We start from the raw sequence: 25,080 nt of genomic DNA on the forward strand, positions 1-25,080 counted from the left end.
AAACTGTTGGTGGAATCTTCCTTCGGCACTGGTGATGGGACATGTCACGGCTAAAAATTGGCCGCTGTTTCTTTAATGCTTAAAAAGCTAGGTCAGCATGAGTCAGCGGCCTGCACCGGGTTGTATATATAGAGTGAGAAATGTTAGTTTGTTGTTGGGTTGGTTAGTTGGTGAAAGCTGGTAGTGTTGATGTGTGTACAGTTGGTCAGTCGCTTTTGCAAAAAGACTTTTAAGAATAAAAGCAGAAAGCACTCTGCAGGGATACTCTTCTCATGGACTCTTTTATGCCGACAAGGGCTTGAGGATCAGGCTGAGGCAACAAAGGGAGGTCAGAACCTTTCTCCCCCCCCCCCACAAATAACTGACAGGACAATGCCTGCATAGCAAGATAGGAAGTTGCCTTATATAGACTCATGCCATTACTCCATATACATGGGATAGCTCAGCTGGCAGAGCATGAGAGCATAATCTTAGTGTTGTGGGTTTAAGCCCCATGTTGGGCAAAAGATTCCTGCAGTGCAGGGGATTGGACTGAATGACCTTTGTGGTCCCTTCCAAGTCTACAATGCTTTGATTGTCTACATGGTTGGACAGTGGCTCTCCAGTGTTCCAGACTGGAGAAATTCCCACCAGCTCTACCTAGATTAAACCAAGTACATTTTGGTATTCATGGTCTACGTTCACTCCTGACAGGTCCTTCCAGTGTCTAGTTATGATGTTTCTTGCTGCTGAGAGTGACTTATGAGTTCCTTGTCATGTATGTGTGCATTGTCATGTTGGAAGATATTTAATAAGGCTAACTAAATACAACCCCCCCCCGGACCTTCTGTGTGCAAGGCTAGAACTCTTCCCCACCATACCTGAGGGAAGCAGGTATGATAAGTCAGGGGGATGCCCAGCCCCACCACCACTTCCTGCCTCACAGCACCTGCCTAATGAGGAGGCCGCCTCACTCTGCCAAACAGCAGAGCTGTCCTAGGTAGTCACCAGTCATTTCAGTGCTGTGCAGAAAGGATGTGTTCACAACCAGGAAAATGGACTAAAAGTCTTGGCAGTTCCTGCTCTCAGCATGTCTCTGAGGCTGCAATCCTGTACCCAGTTTCTACTGAACTTGCACTGCAAGGGCCAACTGCATTTTTGTTGTTTTTTTTTGGCTCTGTTTCTCCATGGCTTTGTTTTTATTTATTTATTTGCAGCTGTTGAGGGGGACAATTGTTATCAGGATCACAGCACATAGGGAGGGGAGATTTATCCCTTCCTCATTCCGGACACTGAAAATTGCAATGGTGGGGGTGATATCTCTCTCTGTGTGTGTGTGTGTGTTCCAGTTGATGCCAGTGTCAAAGAAAGCACTCATACAAATGCAAAATCCTCACTTTGTGGTGTATTCAACAGTGGGCCGTATCCAGCGCTCCCCCCCCCCAGCCCAAACTCACCGGACCACAGTTCCGGCACCTCTCAGGTGGGCGCCATTGCTATTCTAAGAGAACAAGGGAGGCATTCATGGTGAGTTCTGGCACCTCTTTTTCTAGAAAAATAGCACTGGTCGTCTCTGATGTTAGCCTACTCAGAGTAGACCCACTGAAGTTAATGGATCTAAATTAGTCAAGTCTATGAAAAGTGCAAGTAGATAAATAGGAACCGCTCCGGCGGGAAGGTAAACGGCATTTCCGTGTGCTGCTCTGGTTCGCCAGAAGCGGCTTAGTTATGCTGGCCACATGACCTGGAAGCAGAGTCGGTCATGACTGGACCTAATGGTCAGGGGTCCCTTTACCTCTACCTTTTTATGAATTTCAATGGGTCTACTCAGACTGGGATTAGGATTGGCCACTACCCCCATGTCTGCCATGTCTTCAGGATGGCTGCCTGAATAAATTCTTACAGAGGAAATTGCAGACTTCAAACGCAGCTCCATTAACTGCAATCAGGCCCTCAACCATTACCCATTCTTAGTGCCCTTCTACAATATAGTGAAAGGTTTGTGCTACCCCCCCTCCCCACCTCAGAAGCTAGTAATTAAGTGGATTTGCAGTTCAGCAGATCATAAACTCCGGCTCCAGCTGTGCAGAACAGTATGATTAATAGTGAATATGAGCAACCAATATAACTGGGCAGCACTGGGGGTATTGAAATGATTTGCAATGTTCTTCCTGGAATTCAAAAAACAACATCAGACATAATGGAATGATTGATTTAGCAAATTCCAATGGAAGCTTGGTTGGTGGGACTGTTACTAATAAGATTCAGCTACAATTTGCCCGAAACCCATCGTCCACTGTTATATCATCAAACGGACACAAGTTCCCATAAATCTTTCCATTTCCTTTGTTTCGTCTTTCGACCTCATAGGCACATGTTTCCTCTCAAGAAATGTGACCAGCTCCATGGCTTCAGCACCAGTCAACTATTTTCCTCTATTCTCCTGAAGAAGAGTTCTGTAGAACTCAAAAGCTCACACACTATTTTGTAACGTTTGAGTTGTCCTCACCCAAAGCCCTAGCATGGATTTCCTTTTCAATTTAATAGGCCAAATCAGCGTTAAGATGTACTGTTTATACAAAGGAAACCTGCTGTGGAGTCGCAGTTATTTTCTTGGTTTAGCCTGATGTTTTAATTATGTTTTAATCTTTTTTTAAAAAAATAATTTTTATTAACCGACCAATCAAATCAAATCAAATCAAATCACATCACATAAATTCCGAATTACAAAGCCGAATTTTAAATTTTTGTTGGGGTGACCCATATTTCAAGTTCCGAAGGGGGATTCCGATCATCATCTTGCTGCTGCATTAATATCCACAAATCTGTCCAAATAATGTTCATAATTCTATCCAGTCTTATCTTGCTGTTTCCACATCTCATCTTGTTCTTATTATTTTTCTTTTTTTCTTTATGATCTCTTCTGATAATCTCCTTAAGCAGGTAAACACCAATTATAATCCTGTGTGAATTTTTCCGTTCGTCCAGTCATCATATCAAGCTGGTTTCCATATATCATCACTTTCATAAATAACAGCACTCTTTCCATCATTAACCTCGCAAGTCTGTCGCATTTTAGTCCCACTGAGGAGGCTCACCCACAACATGAAAACAGATCTTACCTCCTCCCAGACATAAATCCTTCGACGGAACTTGCCAAGATGGCGACGATATTTTTTGCTGCGTCATTCCAAAGCTCTTATGCTTTCCACGGTCTTCTTAAAACATGCTTTGGTTAGAAAGTTATCTTCCACACAGTCTTAAATCCACAGCTTAAGTCATTTAAATGGCATTTCTGACTTGTGACTTGTGGGGGGGGGGGGATTCTTGGTTAATCACATAAAGAAGAGAAAGGAAAGTTTTTTCCCCCTCCCCATCCAGTCCCGTTGCCGAACATACCGAGCCTTAGTGTGTCTTCTCATGATTTATTCTTGTTCCTCCGACCCGTCTTGTTTATCAGAGATCTCTTCAGTTAGCAGTCTTTATTCCCCCTTCTTCCTTGAAATATGCGCATTAGTTTCCTTCTAATTGTTTCTTTTGAAGTTCCTGCAGCTAGGGGCACAGATCAGAGACAGCGCCCAGGAGCGCCGATATCCACACAAGGGCTTTAGCCTAGTGCCCCCACCCCACAAAATTTGGGGGGTGGTATAGGGCACAGCAGGCAAGGGCAGTCCTCCCACACCCTTGGGGGGGCCCAGGAGGCTGTTTACTCCCATCACAGCCTCTTAATTACCTTGTGTGGGTCAGAGAGATGTTACTGTCAGCCATCTTCTGATGCGCCCCTAGTGGCCACCCCCTAATTATGTTTTAATCGATTGCTTTATGGCACAGGGTAGTCTGTAAATTTAAATAAAATGTAATAAATAAGTTAAATGTTTGCTACCTCGTGCCACATTCCATTGCAAGACTGTGACTAAATGTTGACTCTATGGGCTGCAGCATCAGTCAACTTTCCCCCTCCTCCAACTTATCTAGCCTGATGAAGAGTTCTGGAGAACTGAAAAGCTCGTGTGCTATTTTGGGAATGATTTATTCTATATGCAAGTAATGAAGCCAGACTCTCTAAGTGTCCCTATTTTCCAGGGACAGCCCTGGATTTATGGAAGCCGTCCTGGTTTCTAATTTGATCCTGGAATGTCCTGCTTTTCCTTAGGATGTCCCTATTTTCATTGGAGAAATGTTGGAGCGTATGGAATAGGACATCCCCAGGGCTCCACCCCCCCCCCGCCAGAACTCACCAGAACTCACCTTCGGTACCTCTCAGGTGGGTACCATTGCCATTATAGGAGAACAAGCGAGGTGTTCATGGTGAGTTCTGGCACCTCTTTATCAAGAAAAATAGCATTGGATATTCCTACTTTCATCAGAGGAATGCTGGAGGGTATATCTCTACAGTGGTACCTCAGGTTAAGTACTTAATTCGTTCCGGAGGTCCGTTCTTAACCTGAAACTGTTCTTAATCTGAAGCACCACTTTAGCTAATGGGGCCTCCTGCTGCCGCCACGCCACCGGAGCACAATTTCTGTTCTCATCCTGATGCAAAGTTCTTAACCTGAAGCACAATTTCTGGGTTAGCGGAGTCTGTAACCTGAAGCGTATGTAACCCGAGGTACCACTGTATTTTCCTCAAAGAAATGTTGAAGGGTATGGATGAAGCCACACTGGGAATGGGAGGGAGGATCTAATTCAAAATGCATTAGGAGTTTTTCTACACATTTCATTGCACTTTAACTAGTTCCCTTGGACTTCTGTTTCTTGCATGACAAGTAACTCTTTATTTTAGAGTGAAATTTAAATGCTCAGAAGAGAGAGAGAGAGAGGTGGGGGGGGGATTTAGATCAGGCATGCAGAATTCAGATCCCAGTTGCAAGTATGTTTGGTTTAAGCAACTGGGGAATAGTTGTGTGTGTGTGTGTGTATGTGTGTGTGTGTGTGTTTTCACTGCTAACCTTTAGCCAACAGCTCTCCTTCCTGACAAATATGTTCATAAGACACCCCCAACACACACACACCTTTTAAAAAGTCAGCCATGGTGTGGAGCTGCCTGGGGTTCAGCAGCTGCTCACTCAGGAGAAAATCCTACAGCAACCAATAAGTGAGAGCCAAAATATGTTGCAATATTATTTTAGAGGATTCATCAGCTTATTTCCTGCCAGTCTTGCATAACCCTCATTTATTTCTGAAGCCTGCCTTATGTGGATTTTTGTTGTTGAAAGTGTTCCACTTTCAGCGAACGCTTGGGTAATTCACGGAAACAGATGACTCATTAATACTTTCCCCCTGATGATATTATTCTGATCTTCTATAACCCATGGCTTTCTGTATTCTTTTTAGAAGAGTGCTATTTGTTTTCTCCTGAGCAAAATTCCAGCTCTGAAGTACAGAATGCACATGATGAAAACAATACTTAGAAAGAGTTCTCCAAAGTCTCTGTGAGCCTCCAATTCCTGGGAGCGCATCTCCAGGAATGCTCTGAGATCAGAAAGAGAGCTCTGACCTCAGAGAGGTAGATCTGATGTCAGGTTCCTCCTCACCCCTGTGGCAACTACCACAGAGCTCTGATACTGGTAGGGTCTAAAAGGGGTGTGTTTGTGTCAGAGGAGGACCAGAAGCCGGATGGATCTGAAAGCTCCAACACCTTCTTAGTTCCCACAAACCAGGAAGGAAATCACACTGGACCAGGAGCTGAGGTGATTCAATCTTGTTTATTAGTTTGAATAGGAAGGAAATTGTGTACAAAAGAAATGTGGGGAAAGAAAAAACTGGTCTCCTCTAGGCAGTCCAGCAGGGCAATGAGCAAAGCAATGTCAACAGCCCTTTGAGCCTTAGGACTGCAGCCTTCGTGGATTTAAATAAAGTGGCTCATATGTTGAATGATATACACCCGTGAAATACAACAAGTTTGCAAGTCTACTTTCCTGATCTTTAGGGAAAGATGAAAATATATATGAATTAAATGTTTGTGTCTTAGTTTATTTCTTTTTAAAGCACACAGTCTATGGGAACATTGGACAAGGAGGGGTAATTCTGATGGTGGAATCAGTCATTAAAAACTGCAAAGTTAAGAACTCACTCGGTTTTGGGTGTTGTCTTGTATTGTTCATTCAACCTGAATGTGGCAGTTGGTGATGGCATTAAGGGGTTGTATCTTGCTATAACACAATACTATGTTTGTTTTAAATCTTCAGGTTGTTGTTGTTTCTCCTTCTTCCCATCAGCAGTAGACTATGTTTCTCAGCACATCACCTCCAGAGCGGATAGAACAAGCTAATTGGAACCCCTATAGACATCATCAGATGACAGCGGTGTGTTAGTGACTAAGCCTGAAGGAGAAAATTGCTTCAGGTTGCTTCAGGTAACTAATTCACACCTCTTGAAATGATCCATGACCTGAAACACAGCTATCCTCTGAAATTTGCACTTATCTGAAATTTGCAGCTTAGTACAGAAGTGTATTTATTAAAGGGATGTATGCAAAAAATAAATAAATGCATCTGTTGCTGAAAAAAGTGATTATATTAGGGGGAAATCTTGAAACAATTTGTATATTGGGGAGAATCAGATTCAAAATGTGTACATTAGGGGAAATGTGCAGTAAAAAACTTGTGCATTTTCATGAAGGCATTTATTTATTTTTAAAATCACAAACTGATGCAGAAATGTGGTCGACTGAACTTGATTAGAAAAATGAGTAACCGAGAGAAACCAAAATTGATTTGCCCATCCTTATAGTGAAGGAATGGGTTTCCCAAATCTAAAACCTGACTGTGCAGTCAGTCTGAAACAGGCCCCAAAATCCCCATTTTTCCTTCTCCAAGGGTGCATTAGCTAAAAACCATTAACTTGAGCACTTGAGCAAATGTATAACAGGAACCCAGCTGTATAAACTGGCAGTGAATGCAACTCATTAATTGCACAACTTCAGTCAATCTACTGGATGATGATGAGCCTGTGCTCTTAGGAAAAGCAATATATACTTGAAAAATGGAAAGAATGGAGCCTCAGATGTCAGCTACACTTTCTACATCTCAGACCCATCATTACTAAGGCTACAGTTACTGGAAAGAATGTGTATCAAGATCTAGTTCTGTAACTGTTAGCAGAGCATGCTGGTACCACAAGTTTATCCTAGGCCAGAGATTTTCAACCTTTTTGAGTCCATGGCACCCTTGACCAACTACATTCTTTCTGTGGCACACCCCATTGCCCCAAAGAGAAGTGCTGCCTCATGCTGCCCCACAGGGGCCTGGCCTCATGCTGCCCCACAGGGGCCTGGGAAGAGGATGCCCCCAGTCTTAGTGACCCAATGAAGACTGGCCAAAGGTCGACATGAGGCCTGCACAGGGGAAAGATTCTCCTTCAGCGCCAGGCACTCAGCTCCCAGGCAAGCCTTGCACACAGCAAGCCCAGGAAAGGCCAGTGCAGTGACTGCCTGCCTGGCCTCCCACTAGTCTGTCCATTCCCAACAGCAAGGGCTGGAGGGCTGGCTGGCTGGGCTCCCTCACCCACTTCCTTGCTTACTCTGAGGCCGCCTCAGCTTCGGGCAACCAGCACCCCCTGACCAGCCCCAGAGGCACCATTCGCCTGGGGAGCTGTTGCAACAAACAGCCACACAAGCCTTCGGGAGGCAAAGACATGAGAGGGCATCAGAGGAGGGAGAGAAGGAAAGAGGGACAGAGGCCAGTGTTACCCACGACACCCCTGCCCATCATTCAAGGCACCCCAGGGTGCCACGGCACACTGGTTAAAAACCACTGTCCTAGGCCAATGCTGACTGGAACTTGATTTTAATAATTGTACATCCTGACCACCATCTGACCTGTGCCTCCTTTATGCCACCATGCAGGAACTGCTGCAGGCGCAAACCCTATATGCAGTTGTAGTTTTGAAATTTGTGCCAGACAGGAACAGTGCCAATTTTGCCTGCGTCATCAGCAAAAGTAGCGTGTGGGTGGAAATCCCTGGCACTGCACATCGTGAATATTACGCTGATCCTCTTCTTCCTCATTCATTTGGACTCAAAACGGAACGTGGGTGGGAAATGGCTTTCCACTATAAGAATTTTTAAAAAGCATTTTCCCATCACTAAGTGCTCAGATGCATCTCAAAGAGACTGGACAGACTGTCCAATTGTGAATAGATGGAGCCTACGAGGAAAATATGTACCTGTACAAGCTATGAGAGGGGTGGGGTGGGGATGCCATCCCAGTGATAGAGAATCACAAAAATGACGCTTCCCTTAGAACGACCATGAAACTATTCTTATTGTCTTTCCAGAGGCAAGATGTATTTATTTTTCTTTTCATCGAGCTTTTGGACAAAAATCCATTTTTAAGGAGCTCCTTCTTTTAGGAATGATATGTATGTACGTACGTATTTATGTATGTACGTGTGTGTGTGTGTGTGTGTGTGTGTGTGTGTAGTGCTTTTTTTCTGGGGGGACACAGGGATACACATACCCCTAAACATTTTGTGAATCTTTGTACTTTTGTCCATTTACTGTATTTATTTCCCCCGATTTGTACTATAAAATGATGACTTTCTTGAGTCAAAATGAGAGTACCCCTAAACATTTTTTAAAGAAAAAAAGCACTGTATGTATGTATTTCTCACTCTTCATTAAAATCCTTGGGCAGATGACAATAATATTAAAACAACCAACAATAAGATACAATAAAATATTTTTTGTTTCTGTGTGATGTTTTTGACAGTTTGTTGGGTTTTTTTTAAAATTAACTTTGGGAATTTGATTGGAAAGTAGTGTGGACATTTAATTTTCTTTACCCCACCCCCCAAAAATTGCAATTTTAAGGAGCAAAAGGCAAGTTTTGAGAGGAAAGCAAAAGTGTTAACCGCCCACTATTTTAGTTAGAGAACCCATCTGTACTGTATACAAGCCTACCCAGGTGCTTAGAAAGTGGAGGTAATTTTAATTTGTTTTAGTATGTTATTATTATTTATTAAATTTCTATGCCACTCTTCATCCGAGGATCACAGGGCAGTTTACAGTATAAAAACACAAAAAATACATACGTAGCATAGTAACAAACAACAACAATACCACTGCCCAGTTTTAAAGGCCATAAATTGTTAAATTAGCCAAAGGCGTGTGTTTTTGGGTGTCGTGAGAGTATGATCCCGAAAAGCTCTGGGATCTTGCGCAGGTCATGTGACTCACATGGGAGCATGGCTGGAAAGAATCGTGCCCTGGTTTGGGGACTGAACATGTTGGAGGGTATGAGAATGGGGGCAACTGGGAACACTTGCTCAGGGCCTTGGAGAGCTAAGCTGGCCGGGGGGCTCCACTGCGGCCTGCTACTAGGCTTATGTTGTCATTGCAAGAATGCCCTTTTCCTCCCAACCAATCAGGGACTTAGTGCAAGCCTTTGATAGTAAAATCTGGACCTGCTTTACTGCATACTGGCGTGTAGCGTCAGATTGGATCGGGCAGCGATGCCACAATCTTGGCTCTCATGGCCAAGACTCCCACCCTGGGCCTCAGACAAACTCTGCACAGGCCTGGCTGAAGCTAATCACTTTTTAAATAAATAAAAAAGCCAAAATAAATATCTGTGAGTTTCTGATGTTTTGGTACCACTATCCACAGATTATTGTGCGTGTACGCATATGCAGAATGGTTGTGAAATATATCTCTGTATGCGCCTCAAAGCCTTTTGCGTTCTTCCAGAACAAACACAAACTTAGATACATTTTTGGATGAATGGTTTGTGCATCAAGGGGGCATGAATGTAAGTAGGCTGTTCTGATTGAAGCCACTTGACATTTGAGTTCCTGAAATGAATAATGGTAATTCTTAGGGTGCATATACCACATTTAAATATCTGAATCAGGATTCACTTTTGGGAACTATGCAATATCTGTGCTTGTGGAGCTTATGTTGAACTCATTTTTTTTTTTTTGGTCTTCTGTCTCTCATGGACTTCTTGGGGGTTTGAATTAATACCACAAATATGGATGGATTGTTCTGCTTACACCCCTGTGTAACTGAAGTCGATGGAAACATTTCATGCATGAAGATTGTTACTCTGGGTTTGAGCTGGGGTGGACCTTGGTAATATGGTCCTCTATACGAGACCAAAATTTGACAAACATCCACCCAGCCCTTGCGCTGCCTTCCCAAAGCCAGCTAAGCGAGGTGCCGGGCTTTGGGAAGGAGGCATGAGGCTCTGGTAGGCCCCTAGTGCCCTCCCATCTCCTTCCAAAAGCTAGGCTTTGAGCAGGAGGAAGGAAGACTCTAGGACCCTGTCATAGTCCTCATGCCTCCTTCCCAAAGCCCAGCACTTGCTAGGGTTTGGGAAGGAGGTTGGAAGGTGCCTCGTTGGCTTCTGCACCCTCCTGCAGAGGAACTGGTCACGCTGCCCTAAATCTGCCTCTGGTCTGTGTGACACCTTTAATGAGGCACTTGCCTGGTTGCCTGCGATGAATAAGAAGTGCTTCCAGTTAACCAAGTGCACCAATGCACATTGCCCTCAAAATACATGCACAGAGAGTGTCCCCACAGTCCCTGCATAGAGGACTGCCAGTTCTGAGCAGAGAAAAACCTTACGTCCATTGGGGCGGAGCCCATCAGCTTGGATGGGTGATGGGCATAATAATAATAATAATAATAATAATAATAATAATAATAATAATAATAATTTATTACTTATACCCCACCCATCTGGTTGGGTTTCCCCAGCCACTCTGGGCGGCTTCCAACAAAGTATTAAAATACAGTGGTCTGTTAAACATTAAAAACTTTCCTAAAAGCTTCCTGATGTTGTTTCACTCCATTTTCCATCGAGCCCCAGCCAGCATAGCAAATGGACAGTGATCATAGGAGCTGTAGACCAACAATACCATGTTGCGTATCCCTTGATGACACATCATCCACATTTCTTCCCCCCTCCTAGGGGTAAAACCAACTTGGGGGAGGAGTGACTGTTAAGAAACCCCTCTCCTTCCACTACTTTTCCATTTCAGATTACAGCCTGGGTGGCTGGGAATTTCTTGCTTGAATGACTGCCAGCAAGTCCATGGAAGAAAACTCTGAAGCCATGCAGAACAGATCACTCCAAAAAGTGATTCAGTTATACCCTAAAGTCCATCACCATATCCATTAAATGGCCAAAGAATGAAGCATTTTTTTTGGGGGGGGGGATTACACACTACCCAGACACATGCTGTGTCATATATGGCTGCAGTAGGGCTAGCTAGGAGATGTATTGCAATATTGTCCAAAACCGGTTTGAAGTCTGTATTGTAATATTGGTTTCATAATTTTTGACTTGGCAATATATCATGAATCATGATGTCCGTGTGCTATGCAAAAATCACAACGTGGGGAACACAGTGAAGCCAGCTGATGCCTCTGCATAGCTCCATCCTTATTTCAGACATCGTGATATAATGGTAAATCGCAATGTTTAGCTGGTGATATATCACAATGTTGAAAACCAAGGATCGCCTGGCCCCAGCCTTCAGACGAGAAGGAGTGATTGCTTCCACTTATTGTTTTTCTTCCAACGCTACTATGAAAGTACAAAAGACATGTCATCTTTTGCATTTAGTCATCCTCATTCAAATCGTGGTTGTTGTTTCTAAAAGCATCCATAAAGAAGGAAATAGACATGGTCTACATCATTCCCTCGGGAAAGCGAATAAGGACTTTGAAACACATTGTTCGAATACCAAAGAATATTCAAAAAATATTGTATGAAGGCTGCAGAACTCCTGCTACACTTTTGGAATCCATATATATATGCATCAAACTGGTAAGCGAGAATGGTATATTTAAAAAAATCACAAAGTCTGTTTCTCACAAAGACTAAGCAGGATTTAACCCAGCTCCTGAGAGGAAAACAAAGTATTAATCTATGTCAGTGCCAAAGCAACAGGATGAGGATGCTATATTAAGAGTAAATGAAAAGGCTTTTCTCTTTTTTTCTGTAATCTCAGTGTACACAGGTCACCTGCCCAGTCAACAAATCTTTTTAGTATTTCTTGGTAATTTCTTTTCCAATGTACTTGGTGGCCAGTTTTTGTTGATTGTATGAGACCATGTCACATGTATATTTTTTTTGAACTTGCTTTACCATTCAAAGAATTTCAGAAATGTGGCTCTGAGCCAAAAACCCACAAAGCCCACACAGCAAGCAAAAAAGAACCAGATTTGGGAACTTCCATTTCCAAAATTTCCCATTTTAAGAAATGGGCACAGGGAAAGGGGGGAGATTGATTGATGCTTTTACATTTGGTTATTTCTCTTCAGAAAACAGCCCAGAAAGAAAACATCACAAAGAACATGCAAATACCATAAAAGAGAAGAAATACCATTCAGTTATTTTTAACAACAAAAAACCCTTTTAAAAATCATAAATTTATTATATATTTAAAAATCTTTAGAGCTGAGCATGATCTGTGCAGACCCACTGGTAATGTTAGTGTATATGGCTAACTTCATTGATTTCAATAGGCCAAATCTGAGCAGGGATGGTACCTGCCTGATGTCTAATGTCTTTATAGTATACTTATAGTCCCCTCCCCCCACCAATGAGGTCAATGGTGAGCCAGAGACATCTGAGATTTAGATATGGATGCAGATTTAGAAATAACTACAGTGGTACCTCGGGTTAAGTACTTAATTCGTTCTGGAGGTCCGTACTTAGCCTGAAACTGTTCTTAACCTGAAGCACCACGTTAGCTAATGGGGCCTCCTGCTGCCGCTGTGCCGCCACCGCGCAATTTCTGTTCTCATCCTGAAGCAAAGTTCTTAACCTGAGGTAATATTTCTGGGTTAGTGGAGTCTGTAACCTGAAGCATATGTAACCTGAAGCGTATGTAACCTGAGGTACCACTGTACTTTAATTTAAATAGAAATGCAATGCATATCTCCAAAGTAGGGTAAACTGTGACCAGATGACTGCTACTCATTCATCTGTCCAGGTACTTAACTTCTGAAACCTTACCTTCTTATTGTTCTTTATGTTTAAACTGGATTTGTACTGGACAACCCTTTGGACTGAGAACATGTGGATTGAGAACAAGACAAAGCTTTGGAATAAACTATTTTGGTTCAAGAAAGTTGACCGAAATATCTTACCTACACCTGAAAGTAGTTCCCATAATTGCCAGGTGAACGGAATATGAATTAAGTTCATTTTGGGGTAGAACTTTCATCTTCAAGTTCTTTCCCCTTCATGTATTTTTCACTCTTTAAACTTAAAGATAGTTGCTGGGGGGAAATAAACAATTTACATTTCACCGTGTGTTGTTTTTTTAAAAATGTTTCCTTTGTCTTCTTAAATATGCTTTGCACTTTAGCACAGCGGCTTGTAACATTCTGAATGCTGAGAAAATTTGCCGAAGGTGGTTTGAGTGAACTGTGAACTGAACAGGAACAAAACTGGTTCATTTTGTAAAGGGAGAAGCATGAATTGGAACAGGTTCATTTTGAGGTATGTTGAAATTGATTGACACCTAGTTTCTTTTTAAAACAATCACCGCAGAGGAGTTTAAGCAGGCTTCTCTTCACATATATGGAAAAGACGGATGAGGAATTCCACAAAACTACCCAGAGGGCCCCAATTTCCAGCACTGACTTCTCTTTCCATAGTGTCCTTTGACTATACTTCTTAGCATTTTCCAGAACATGGACCATAGGAAATATTTTCAGGACATACTATTTTGGGGCAGCTGGAGAGAGACAGCAGGCTATCAGTGATGTGTGTGAGTGTGTGAGAGAGAGTTCATGAAAGTGAGAATGATCTTTAACTGAGTCTCGTTGTCCCACCCCAGACATTTATATACATCAGTGAAACTCAGCTGAGTCATTTTTCACATGGGTGGAAGCAGCTGCTGGCCACCTCATTATACAGCAGCTCACAATGGAGTCGTTCATTTTCCAAATAGTGGAGCTTTTGTGGTGGAAGAATCCTAAGAACCGAGGGCCATGTTTGCATGTTATAGTTCAAGTATACTGTGTGGCTTTATAATCACAGGATAAGGGAGAAGGCACCCACTGGCTGTGAATGGAAGTATTTTTCATCGCATTTGTATCCAAGTTGCTGAGGTTGGTATGCACTGGGTTTTTCCTTGCTTTATCCTCAAGACAACACTGTGAGGCAAGTGAGGCTGAGAAAGAGCACATAGCCACCAGCATTTCACCGAGAAAAACAGGGCAAGTTTTTGGGTCTGCCGAGCTGAGCCGAAAGTTGGAATTGGAAGCTGGTGGAGTGAAATGCAGGGTTTCTGAAACCAGGGGAGTGTCCTTTCTGGAAAGAAATTCCTCAAACATTTGTAGGGATGGGGCCTACCATAGAGGTGGTAGTGGTGGCAGCAGCAGCAGCAGCCTTTCTATCCTTAACGTTTTAAAACTTAATTCTGGCGCCTCAGGCAGTAGCTGAGATCCACTCAGTTGCCATCAACTATCAGTCACCATTTTCTGCCCAGATTGTGAATCATTCTAGAGGAATTGGGGAGGGAATTCTTCATAATGAGGCTTGTGCCTGTTCCTTAAGTCTCTTTTCCTCCTACCGAATGCTAAATCGCCACAACCATTTACAAAGGTTTTTTATCTTTACATTGGATTTGGGCCACACAGCCCTTCAAACAGAGGACTCCTTCAGTCAGAGGAGTGTCCTCTGTAAATTAGGAGACCTGCACTGAGGAGGAATGAAACATACAGTGGTGCCTCGCAAGACGAAATTAATCCGTTCCGTGAGGCTCTTCGTATAGCGGTTTTTTCGTCTTGCGAAGCAAGACCATTGACAGCTTAGCGGATTAGCGCTATTAGCGGTTTAGCGGCTTTTAGCGATCAGCTGTTAAGCGGCTTATCAGCGGATCAGCTGTTAAGCGGCTTATCAGCGGATCAGCTGATAAGCGGCTTAGCAGCTTAGGAAAAGGGGGGAAAAGGGGGAAAAAACCGCAGGAACTCGCAAGACATTTTCGTCTTGCAAAGCAAGCCCATAGGGAAATTCGTTTTGCGAAGCGCCTCCAAAACGGAAAACCCTTTCGTCTAGCGGATTTTCGGTCTTGCAAGGCATTCGTCTTGCGGGGCACCACTGTATTGTGGTGAATTATATTTACAACATCCATTTGCATGAATGGAATTAGTCTGAAGTCTAATTCTTCATTTCCGTTCCTACTCTCAAGCCCTTCTGCGGCTTGCTTGGTTATAATAATAATAATAATAATAATAATAATAATAATAATGGTGCACACCATTCTATGTCTGTGGTGAATGATGTAGTGCCAAACTGCAGTTTAGTCTTTGTGTATTGGTCCTGCACATTCCCATGAAAGGCAATATCCCATCTACATTTAATGGATGGAGGGACTAACCTTTCTACGGTCAACATCGTTTGCCCCTTGGTTTGTATACTAGTCTCTGGGTCAACATGCACACTAACCCTGCGAATGGGTAACTATATCACAGCCTTCAAAGAACTACATGAAGAATTACATGAACTACATGAAGTGAAAAGGCAAAACACTGAGGCAACGGGAAGGAGAAATTGTTTGGCTGGTGGATATCAAATCTCAGGTCCTGAGCCTCAGCAAGGGACACAGGAACTCTAAAGTCATGCCTCTAGGGCATTATTTCTCAAACGTGGGTTGCCATCTGTTGTTGAACTACAGTTCCCATCATCCCTGACCACTGGACCTGCCAGCTAGGGATGATGGGAGTTGTAGTCCAACAATAGCTGGAGAACCAAGTTTGAGAAACACTGCTCTAGGCTGTTCTGTCTGTAGGAGCCACTGCCTGGCTATCTAGGGAGCAATTGCCAATATGTCTAGGATCCTGACTCTAATTGCCTTTTCCTGTCTGGGAAACTTCCTATGTTATAATTAATATCTGTTCATTCACCCCAGTTTTGTATAATTAAAACTTCCTGGCCTGTGAGTCTCCTGGTCCGGTGAAGAAGGATGGGTCTGTTGCCTTTTCTGTAACTTCCAGATCGGCTGAGGGAGTTTATAACTCACAATTTATCTGTGCCTCCCCTAGCTTCTAATTTGGGGAGAGGGATGGGTGGGTATGAAATGTGCATTGTGGGTCAAAGCCTGTCCCACTCTGTGAACCCTGAGACCTCCGAGTATAGGGCAGTATAATAATAATAATAATAATAATAATAATAATAATAATAATGATGATGATGATGCTCTCCCCCCAAAAGAGGGGGTACCTGTGGTTCCACTATACAAATGCACACAATTCGGCTCTGCAGGCTAAAAGGCTACAGACTTAATGTGTCACAACTTGAGAGTTTGTGTTCTTTTCACAGCGCAATCCTATGCTTGTTTAGTCTGAAGTCAGCCCCTTATGTTCAACAGGGCTTACTTCCAGATCATAGGAATGTATCATAGGACTGATCATAGGATTGTAGCCCAAACAGTTATTTTCTATGTTAATATATGTATTTTTTCTGAACGAAATAATGTTTGTTCGAGTCTGACTGTGTTGTCCTGAGATTCAAGTGGATCTATCCAGCCACTGCTTTGCTGCTTGGTTCATGCTTGAAAGGAGCTTCAGTTAGTTTGGAGTATCTAAAGACCTCTTGACCAGAAATGACATTGGATATAATAATAATCAATAAAAAATATTACTTGTACCCGGCCAATCTGACTAGGTTGCTTCCAGGATATACAAAAACATAACAAAGCATTAAACATTAAAAACTTCCCTCTATGGGGCTGCCTTCAGATGTCTTCTAAAAGTTGTATCTCTTTGACATCTGATGGGAGGGTGTTCCACAGTGTGGGTGCCACTACAGAGAAGGCCCTCTGGCTGGTTCTCTGTAGCTTCAATGTCTTGCAGTGAAGAAACTGCCAGAAGGCCCTTGGAGGTAGACCTCAGTGTCCAGGTGATGGGTGTGGAGCCGCTCCTTCAGGTATACAAGGCCAAGGCCATTTGGGGCTTTAAAGGTCAGCACCAACAATTGTGCTTGGAAATGTACTGTGAGCCAATGTAGGTATATGATGTTTTACTGGCTGAATCCAGCATAGGCACACTTATGTCTGCTTGAAAGCAATGAGTTTAAAGCTATAGATACAAGGGGCTTATCTATGCTGTACACAATGCTGAATTGTGGCTGCTGTTTTTCTCCAGAACCCAGAGTTCCCTAGGTTCTGGTTCTGTCTATGAAATCATCTGATTAAAATTTCGGACCGCTGATGCGTCTGTCAAGATTGGGTCTCATGCTAAAGCCTTGCAACAACACGACACTCTCAGGAAATCTCCCTGGCAGTTTTGAAAATGGAACTTACAAGTCATTTGCTCTCAAAAGTCAATTGCCTATTGTTTAAGAGGGACACAACTCAGCGACCTGGAGCATTGGGGGTGGGGGGTGGGGGCTTCGGCTGGTTCATGATGCTCATCACAAAATGTGCTAATGTAATGCAAAGAGGCATTTATTTTTCAATTGAATTCCTAACCCTGGAAACTTGGACGATGTTAATCTTGGTTAATAAATGCATTGCTTTGCTCCTGTGCAAATGGCTTCAGCATTTATTGGAGCAGAACAGCCTTTGCAGCAGCTTGTGTTCAGTGTGCTGGGGTGGGGGGGTGGGGATACAAGATTGATAGAGACACCTCATTTAAGAATACATTGCCTTGAGCTATGTTATAACTAATGTACATACATCAACATTTATTGAACATACTGTGCACCCTTGGTAGAATGTTCTGGGATAAGCTTTTCCTCTGAATTATCATAGTATATGTTAAAGAAATGCTTACGGCAAACAGAGATCTCTCGGTGTTAGCCTTCGCCCGCAGTCCCCTGTGGCCCCACATGTGCTTCTCACTAGGCAGGATTACACTTCCGTTGCTTGCGATGCACGTCATTCAGCTTTCCCTCTGCCATGTCCCTTGGAGGGGGGGGAGGTGCACTTTGATTTTACACTGTTTACCTCAACTAAGGCTTGTTTGAATTTTGGAACTGGGCCAGGGAGATGGGCATGGAAAGCCTTTCTCAGCCTTGCAGCATTGTCTGTGCCCTTGAGCAAATCACACCTTACAAAGAAGCTTGAGGAGAACATAGTATATAACTGCTCTTCTGAGCTTCTGGGAATCGTAGCATCATCGGATTGTAGAGTCAGAAGGGACCCTGAGGATCATCTGGTCCAACCCCCTGCAATGAAGCAATATGCAGCTGACCCATACGGGGATAGAACCTGCAACCTTGGCATCATCAGCACCACGCTCTAGCCAACTGAGCTAAGATGGATGGGATACAAGGAAATAAATGAATTAATGAATAATCTTCCTATAAGCTGGAAGGGGATACTGCAAATGCGCTTTGAATTTATTTATTTATTTATTCTTTACATTTATATCCCGGCTTTTTCCTCCAAGGAGCTCAAAGTAGTTTACATGGTTCTCCTCCTCCATATTTAATCCTCACAACAACCCTGTGAGGTAGCTGTGGTTAAGACGGATTTCCCATCTTAGTCCAGCCCTCTAACTACTACAACACACTGGCTTTTCAATTTTGTGTAGCCAGTGGTTTGGTTCTAGTCAATTTCCTTCTTTGCTGTAACATCTCTGCTGGAATATTAGCTCTGCTGTTAATCTTCAAAGCCCTCATTGGTTTATGAAAAGATTCTTCTCCGTCCATATATACCTGGCTGGACCCTATGATAATCTCCAGAACCCAACTTTGGTGATGTTGGTGCCTAAGTCTTGTTTACGGCAGTGACCCAATTGTATAATGCCTTCTCCAGAGAGGTCCGCCTGGCACCCACACTGTGGTCCTTGGATAAAAAAGAACGCAAAAGAGCCCTGCCCCACACATTCCTCAAAAGTTGCAGGGATCACAGGCTGCTCATGGACTGCCTTCATGCTTCTCGTGAAAGCAAAGGGTAAGTCAGTAAAGGGTAGCTGTGGGGAGGAGGGAAGCAATTGAGAAACAAAATGTCCACGGGGGAAGAGTTAAGCAACCCACTGCCACAGTCCCTCCTGAAGATCACAAGCTGCTTTTGTTTTTAAAACAAGAACAAACCATCAGGAATATGTTCAAATCTGCATGTGAAGTCTAGCTTTGCTCTTTACTGGGAACTAAAAATGGAAGGAAACTGATTGGTATGTCCTAAAGATCAAGCAACACTGAGGAGGAATGCTGGCCTGGCCTCAATTTATTCACTTGGGGGTGGACCCAATTGGCTGGTTGGGCTCGCCCCCCGGGGAATCCCAGCCCCCAGGCTGACCTGCCATTGGCCATTCCACAGGTAGGCAGGCAGTCTTTCCCAGGTTGGCTGCCAGATCTTGGACCTGGGCAACCTCAACTGACCATTGAAGTTCAGCGGACTTTTAAATCATTTGATAAACACGTTTTACAGATGAACTCTTGAGGAAAGTAGTAGCTAGCGTGAGTCAGCGAGACCTTATTATCCCAAATGACTTCACATGGATGTTGTGAAAGTACAACGGGGGAGAAAACCCAATGTTCCTTAGAAGAAGGATTGGATTTAAAAAGAGGGAGAGAGGCTGTTGATGAAAAACAATTCAAAATTAGCAATTTCTTCCTGCAACATCCTATGCCAAAGCAGCCTTTTAGCAGTGATCTCTGATCATCCCACTCCATCTCCTAATTCAGGGTTAATTAGTGCAAAAGTTAGATAAGATCGGAAGGCAATCGTTTCAACATTTCCATGTTTTGCTTGAAAGCTCTCCCAGCCCTGTAGCTGATGAAGTTGGATGTTAAAATGCTAACAGCTTTTAATAGATTCAAGATGAGTGGGATCATGTAAAGAAATCATGAGTAATATGAGTAGGTTATATATTAAATATTTGGCTTTAATATTGCTAATATCTTAGAAAATATGTTCCCAGTTGAAATATGTTATTTCATCAGCAAATAAATGAGACAGGGATCTCTTCATCTCATAATTGTGTGTCCCCCCGCTTTATCTTCTGTAGTTTTTATATTTGATTGAAGAACTGTGATTTCTCTTGTGTTGGCTTTACACAGAAGGGTGTAGCACTGTGAGATGCAGTGCAGATAAGGAAGAGCAAACGCTGACCGAATTAGCCATGTGGTCTACAGAGGCACATCTATGGAATTTCTATATGTAAATATTTAATACGGCAGCCTTCTTGGCTGGTATGCTGTGCTTGCAGAAAAAGGTGATCTTGGGATATATTACATGCACGGCTAACCTCTATAATAATAATGCAATGCAGACAGGGATTGGTTGGCATTTTGGTATGACTCATAGGAACCAACTTCTAGGGGGCAAGGTCCCTTCGTGTCCCCATATAATAATTGAGGGGGCTGAGCCCCACCCCCAAGTTGATGAGCAAATGGTATTCATGTGCCATGTTTCATGATCAATTATGTGGGGGGATTACCCCCCCAATATTTTATTCAAGTTGGCACCCCTGGTATGTCTACTGAATTACACCAGTAGCCTTCAGGTACATTGCAATTTGTTGTTTAGCCGTTTAGTCATGTCCGGCTCTTCGTGACCCCATGGACCAGAGCACGCCAGGCACTCCTGTCTTCCACTGCCTCCCGCAGTTTGGTCAAACTCATGTTGATAGCTTCAAGAACACTCTCCAACCATCTCGTCCCCTGTCGTCCCCTTCTCCTTGTGCCCTCCATCTTTCCCAACATCAGGGTCTTTTCCAGGGAGTCTTCTCTTCTCATGAAGTGGCCAAAGTACTGGAGCCTCAGCTTCAGGATCTGTCCTTCCAATGAAGGGCTGATTTTCTTCAGAATGGATAGGTTTGATCTTCTTGCAGTCCATGGGACTCTCAAGAGTCTCCTCCAGCACCATAATTCAAAAGCATCAATTCTTTGGCAATCAGCCTCCTTTATGGTCCAGTTCTCACTTCCATACATCACTACTGGGAAAACCATAGCTTTTACTATACGTACCTTTGTTGGCAAGGTGATGTCTCTCTTCTCATGAGGTGGCCAAAGTACTGGAGCCTCAGCTTCATGATCTGTCCTTCCAGTGAGCACTTAGGGCTGATTTCCTTCAGAATGGAGAGGTTTGATCTTCTTGCAGTCCATGGGACTCTCATGAGGCATCTTGCAATAGGCATCTTCAAAATGGAAAGAGTTTAGCTTATACAGTATGCCTTTCCAATAGACTCTTTCTAGTAGTTTGCAGATGCAGCTCACTGGATGGGGCAGAGCTGCTGCACTAGTTTCATGGCAGGCGGGTCAATGTTGCTTACCAGGAGAGAGAGGGGAGAGAGGTCAGTGCAGTAGAAGCAAACCACCAGGGATGCCTGCTCTTGTCAGTGGGTTCCTTGCTGGAGTGTGAGCCCTCAACCAATGCCCACCATACCAACTCTTGACTGGGCTTAGGTTAGCTGGTTGGCTTCCCTGCAGCCTGTGCAGTCGCAGCTGAATTTTTAAAGATGCATCCCACAGTTGATGGACTTCAAAGTTCTGGCAGTAGCCACTGTGCTGCCAACACGAATGCTGAAGCGAAAAGGGCTTTTACTATTGAGACAGAAGAGCTTTTCTTCACCTCTGGACACAGCACAGGGCTTTCATGACACTCCTGTGATGTCATCTCCCCTTGTAGCCAGTAGGAGCCTGCGTCATCTGTGTGAGCCCATACAGCAACGATGTAGATTATTTCACATCAAACGTACCGCAGATGGTGACCAGCTGGGGAGCCAGATTTATTATTTCTTAAAATGTATCATCCCTTGTAAAATATCTTAATCGCTATCAGCCTCTGCAAATGCCTGGCTGGTTGACAGAGCGAGCCACCTTCAATCTGCAAAGGGTAGCTACAAGTCGTACAAAAATGCTGCAGCTCCCTACAAAATTCTCACACCTTTTATTTTGTGGACAGCTATTGCTGCAGTGTTTTCTTCCCGCACTTCCTTTTCCGTAACTCAAAACAACGCTGTAACCAAGCATGCAAAGGAGCAGACATGGATCAAAGTTCACCTTCTGTTCAGTCCATTGAACTCATGTAAGGATATGATGCAAGCCCCAGAAGAGTTTCAGAATTGCTATTTGTTTTATCTGGGGGGTTACTCTGCCCTTTTATAACCAGAATGGAAAACTACTATTATTTCCTTTGCAGAGCTCAGTGGTTAGAAAACAAAGTAATCAGAAACTGGGCGGTTCACTCCCCAAAGTAAAATCAAGCCGGTAAATGCAGTAAGAGTAAGCAGTGCAAATGAAAAGAATGAAGGTTAGGAATTTTGGAGGAGGGGCAATGGGAGGGACACTGTGCTGCAAGCCAAAGAGCTAGGAACTGTATTCATTGTTGCAGCAACATTAAGGAGGTGAATGTTGAGCCTCAACGAGGAGGAGCATGGAGAATCCATTTTTGGCATGGTTGCATATAGTGGTGGATCACTGAACAACGAGCACCATTATGGACCTGGTTGGTGCTGTTGGTACTGTTGTTTTTTGCTGCCAATTTTCAGCTGCACTTTATATTTAAAGCACTTTACAGCATCACTTTAACTGTCATGGCTTCCCACAAATAATCCTGGGAACTGCAGTTTAAGCGTGTTGAGAGTTGTTAGGAGACAATTATGCCCCACGCAGAGCTACAGTTCCCAAAGTGGTTTAGCAACCAATCCCTTTTGTTGAGGGTTGGCCAAGTTCCCCACATTGTACAGATTCACTGTTTGTTTGTTTGTGTTTGTGTGTGTGTGTGTGTGAGAGAGAGAGAGAGAGAGAGAGAGAGAGAGAGAAGACACCAAACAAACAGACAAAATTAGAATCCTCATAACAGCAAGACTCTGTATCTTATACATAACTGTGCCATCTTTAGATACAGAGTCTTGCTGTTATGAGGATTGAACTGCTTCTTTTTTCAGAAACCACATTAAAGAGCATGTGCTGGACAGCTGCAACACTGAAGCTGATGAGTTTGCTTATGATCCTGGTGGTTGGCACATAGAAGGAAATTCTTGGATCTGTTTGAACAGCAAGGCCCATGCAACAGATCCACAAATATAATTTAGTGCCGATGTCACATATTTGAACAATAGTAATGCACATTGCTCTTCCCAAGTTATCCAGAATTCAACAAGTGCTAATTGTTTATTGCACTTTGCTTTCTACATTTCATTACATTTCCCTGATGAAATCCTTTTCTTCTGGAAGCACATTAAATGACTGTGTTGACAGGGCAGCTTAGAAAGGCAGGAAATCAATCTTCTGGTGAGTTAGTCAAGTGATATGTTGCTCTCCACACTTTGAGGAGACTGCAACAACAGCCTATTTCTAGATGAAATAGTGTTTTAAAGTAATAATGCACAAATATGCTTGTCCTTTACGTTCCATGAAGCTGAGCGGTAATTTGATGTTACAGTATTAGCATATGGGACTGTGATCCATCACGGCAATATAGTATGTGCATGAGACTGGTGGTTCACGAACAGTTCCATTGCAATTTTCACATTGCTAAGTACTGAAAAACATTGCTGCATCAGGGCAAGAGGGTGTGGAAGAATCATTAAGTGGAACCTCCGAATGCAAATATGATCATCTGCTGGAAGATTACACAGCTTGCTGGAACATGGCCCAGTTGTGTGTGTGTGTGTGTGTGTGTGTGTGTGTGTGTGTTTAAATGATTTAATCATAGATGCAGACCACTGGTGGTCCTCCACACAGACATGAGTGTCATAAAATCATGCAGGGTGGGATACTGATATATGGCTCTGGTTGGCTCATCATTTGGAGAAGCCCTGCCAAATATTTCCGTATTGTATCAATTTTGTTTTAATACAGGCAACCACAAAAATGTGATGGATAATTCTGATACAAAAGCATAATAATTTTAATGGCCAAATAAAAGCAAATGGAACATCTGTGGATTTTTCTAATCTGTCATCATCTAAGATTAGATTTATGGGTTTATCAGATTGTGAATCACTAATGGTTGTGTATTTTGCTTATTTACCTGCAGCACACAATTTTTAAAAAATGTATATATACAAGATTTGGGGAGCAATGGGATGAGTGGATATCATCTTTGGTACAGCTGGAGATATGCCGGCATATCTCCAACATCTTGGCTCAACTGGGACCCAGCCTGGTGGATCTTAAGATGGTGTAAGCCCTGAAGAAGAGGCATGTTTGGTGCAGAACGAGAGAGGGGGAGACTCCGGCTGGATTCTAAGCCTGGTCAGCTCAGTCTCATGACCTGGGAACCCTATGCAAATTAAGCCAACTAAAAGGGTGGCATAACACCATTTAAAGGCTTGTTTCCCCTTTGCTAGTTAGGCCAGCCCAGCCAATAGTAGCTATGCTCCAGAATGGAGATTGGATCTGACATACTTTACCCTAGCTTAATTTACCAAGGTTGGTTTGTTACAATATTAAAAATCTCAGCTTTCTTTAAGAATGTTTCTAGCCCCTAATGGCTGTTAGAACAGCAGGATTTGGCCAGCATATTGTTGTGATGGGCAAACTCATCTGTTTTCCAATGCATGATATTGCCGCATGCGTGCTAAAGGTGCCATATGCATGCACAATCTTGAATTGTCTTCCAGGTATTATAATTTGGTTTCACCTGCCTGACAATTACCGCATAGCACTGGAAATGACTAAGAAATCCACTATCCTTTTGTCCCAAAACAAATGCTCCTGAAATAAAAGTAGGTTCTCTAGATTTGTATGGGGACACCACCCATATAACTCTGCAAGAAAGCAGACTTACAGTGGTACCTCGGGTTAAGAATTTAATTCATTCCGTTATGATAAAATGGGCCAAAGATTTTGGATATAATATACAAATGGATGATTGGATTAAATTATGGAATGAAAATATGAAATTTACTGCATGTACAGCGTTAAAAGAGAATATAATGAAAATGATGTATAGATGGTACATTACACCGGTGAAACTTGCAAAAATGTATAAAACATGTAAAAAATGTTGGATGTAAAGAAAAGGATGGCACTTTTTATCATATGTGGTGGGAATGTAAAAAAGTGAAGAGCTTCTGGGAATTGGTTTATAATGAACTGAAAAAAAATGTTGAAATATACATTTGTTAAGAAACCAGAGGCCTTTCTTTTAGGAATTATAGGAAATGAAATAAATAGAAAGGATTGTAAACTTTTCCAATATGCAGTAACAGCGGCGAGAATACTACTGGCCCAGAACTGG

The 25,080-nt window shown here is 43.0% G+C and overlaps 3 long non-coding RNA genes across 3 annotated transcripts in view; 2 read left to right on the top strand and 1 right to left on the bottom strand.

Annotated features, from left to right (window-relative positions):
- Window positions 1-1,420: 1,420 nt before the first annotated feature.
- The window catches only part of LOC309339484, a 612,964-nt gene continuing 589,304 nt past the window's right edge, over window positions 1,421-25,080 (bottom strand). The window contains exon 2 of the long non-coding RNA XR_014155401.1: window positions 1,421-1,542. This is a non-coding gene — a long non-coding RNA (uncharacterized lncRNA). The remainder of the gene's footprint in view (window positions 1,543-25,080) is intronic.
- On the top strand, window positions 4,994-8,348 carry LOC309339443. The gene is made up of 3 exons (XR_014155356.1): window positions 4,994-5,669; window positions 6,201-6,334; window positions 7,826-8,348. It is a non-coding gene; the product is annotated as an uncharacterized lncRNA (long non-coding RNA).
- Window positions 16,413-17,473, top strand: LOC309338611. The gene is made up of 2 exons (XR_014154996.1): window positions 16,413-16,520; window positions 17,087-17,473. It is a non-coding gene; the product is annotated as an uncharacterized lncRNA (long non-coding RNA).

Source organism: Podarcis erhardii, assembly GCF_964252035.2.
Source record: "Podarcis erhardii genome assembly, chromosome: 3".
Taxonomy (NCBI): domain Eukaryota; kingdom Metazoa; phylum Chordata; class Lepidosauria; order Squamata; family Lacertidae; genus Podarcis; species Podarcis erhardii.